Genomic DNA, 2,911 nt, shown 5'->3' on the forward strand with positions numbered 1-2,911 from the left:
AACCTTCCAAAAAATGTAGCAACCCGGCGAACAAATCCTCCCCGTGAGTAGAGAAGCTCCCTTGGCGGCGTCGGTAAGGTCATCGGGCGTCGTGGCGATGGCACCCTCGGCGATGTGCTGGTGCGCCCACTGCGGCGCGGTCCGCCGTCTCCGGGCGGAGGGCGAGTTCGCGTCCTGCAGCTCGTGCGGCAGGGTCCTCCTGGAGCTGAGGGGGGACGCCGCGTCGGCGGCGGCGGCTCCACGGTCTCTGCGGCAACGGAGGTGCCGGCGGAGGAGAGAAGCTCGCACGGTGGGTCGTGCCCATACGGGTCCAGAAGTCGGCGCCAGAACCGGACGCGGAGACATATCAGATGCCGAGTCCACCGTCCTCACCGCATGATGGATGGATCGATCCAGAAGCAGCTGCAGACTGTGTTGACCAACCAATCGATTATTTAGATGTTACCGCATTATTAAAATCGTAATAAAGATGGCGTTCTACTTTTTTTTTACCTTTCTTTTTGAGTTAAATGCGTCAGTACATCAAATTGGCCTGTGTTTAATTACATAATCTCTCAAATTGTGCATTCGAGAATAACAACTCGACAAGTGATGTAGATAGGATCACCTGGACGACACGTGGGGAAAAAAGACCACATAAGCAACTTATGTGTACATTTGGCTCTTACGTGTACATAACCCGTGGTATAGCAGTATTGCAAATTGGCCTCTAGTTTGCTCATTTTGTAATTGAATTTACTCGTACATTTTCCATGTTAGCAACTTACATGGACAGAGATCAAGTTTTGACGGAGAGGCCGAGAGAGTTTTGGGCTTACTGTAACAGAGAAAGACGGGTGGCGTGCGTCACACCCGTGTGATAGGATTGAGGTGAAGAAAACCTGACACCCAGCTACGTGAGTTTCATCGATTTCCTCCTAAGAAACAAGAGGGGTAAGGCCCTACTGAAATTTATTATCAAAGCAAGTCCAAGCTACAAAGCAAAAAAGCACTACACCCAGAGGGAAAAATAAAAAAACAAAAATTACAGCGCATTAATCCAATCCAACAAATCAGGTTGAACCGATGATTTCACTCTATGCAAGGCAACTGTGAGCAATTCTGCAGTGAGTTTTCTTTTGACCCCTTGAACAGATGGAGCAGAGTGATTGAAAGTCCATTCGTTTCTCGTCGTCCAGATACTCCACGTCATCAAAGTAATGACTTCCATGAAAAAAGGAACGTTCAGCCGTCTCCTGATATGAGTGAAGATAGCGAGTGGTTCCCTGGTAGCCATGTAGGTGATACCGATCGATGCCCAACAAGCCTTGGCAAAGTTGCACATAAGGAAGAGATGCGCCACCGTTTCTCTCTTCTATAAGATGCACATTTCACAGGTGATGGAATCCAAAAACATTGATCTTCGGTGCAGAATATCTTTTGTACTTAGCCTGTCTTTAATTAGTAGCTAGAAAAAAACTTTGTGCTTCTTTTGATATTTTGACTTCCATAACCAATGATGTATCGGATGAATGCCCCCTTTCACCAGTCAGGGCCTTGTATGCTTTAGCAACTGAGAAAATTGGATTGCCCCAAATGTAAGACCAAATATCCTTTGATTGTTATGTGTTGATCTGTTGTAGAATGTCCTGTAACTGAAGAAGTTGCTCATGTGCATCTGCTGAGAGTGGTAAATGGAGGACTTCATTGAGTGAAGTTGCATTAACAGCCTCCTTGTAGGTGATCTTCACATTTTTCGCAAAAGAGAAGAGATGTGGAAATTCAAGAGGCAAGAAGTGGTTGTTCCAAGTATCCTGCCAGAAGAGTACAGTGTCACCATCATAGACCCAGACAGAAGCTATTCCTTTGTACTTATCAATGAGTTTGACAATATCTCGCCACCAGAAGGATCCTTTTCTGTGCTGCCCCGGGAGTGAACCTCGACTGTAATAGTTATCCCAGAGGAGGAGTACCCACGATAGGTCCTCCTTGGAGAAGAACTTATGAAGGGATTTTAATAAAAGAGCCTCATTTTGAGTGTTGATATTAATGACTCCCATACCTCCTTGTTGTTTAGGCAAACAGACTAGTGGCCAGGCAGCTTTTGATGGTTTTCTGGAGGTGAGGTCCGAGCCTCTCCAAAGGCAATGTTTTCTATATTTATCAATCTGATCAATCACTCCTTTGGGTAATTTTACAGTGGCCATGTGAAACATTGCGGTTGATGTGAGGACAGAGTTTACTAGTTGTAATTACCTCCCTGAGATAGCATGTTAGATATGCCCCCAACCTTCTTTCTACCTTCTTAATGAGTGGGAAGAATTCTCTAATCGTCGGTTTAGTCAATCCCAAAGGTAAACCGAGATAGGTAAAGGGGAGGGATCTGGCTTGACAATCAAACATGTTTGCAAGCTGGTTCAGCTTGACCTGAGTGGTATTTATTGGAACCATGACGGATTTGCTGTAGTTGACCTTCAGCCCTATGGGATCAGCAAACATATCAAGTATGCGCTTGAGGAGTAGAAGCTGGTCATGATCAGCTTCCATAACTAAAAGTGTGTCATCTGCATACTGGATCACTGAAAAATCATTGCCCGCTCTATTTGGGATTGGTAGCCTAATCCTACCTTCTTCCTTGGCTTTGTTTAAAATGGATTGGAGGAGGTCGGCTGCTAAGACAAAGAGAAGTGGAGAGAGGGGATCCCTTTGCCTGACCCCCTTCTACAATGAAAGACCTTCCCTAGAACGCCATTGAGCAGAATGGAAGAAGTTTCGGAGCTTAAAATATCTTTGATCCATCCAATCCATATGTTTCCAAATACCTTGTGTCTCAGGATTTCCAGAATTGCCTGATGTTCTATCTTATCAAAGGCCTTTTCGAAGTCCGATGTTTTATCTTATCAAAGGCCTTTTCGAAGTCCAGTTTTAGGAT

The sequence above is a fragment of the Setaria viridis genome, chromosome 3 (assembly GCF_005286985.2).
Source record: "Setaria viridis chromosome 3, Setaria_viridis_v4.0, whole genome shotgun sequence".
In the NCBI taxonomy this organism is placed as follows: Eukaryota; Viridiplantae; Streptophyta; class Magnoliopsida; order Poales; family Poaceae; genus Setaria; species Setaria viridis.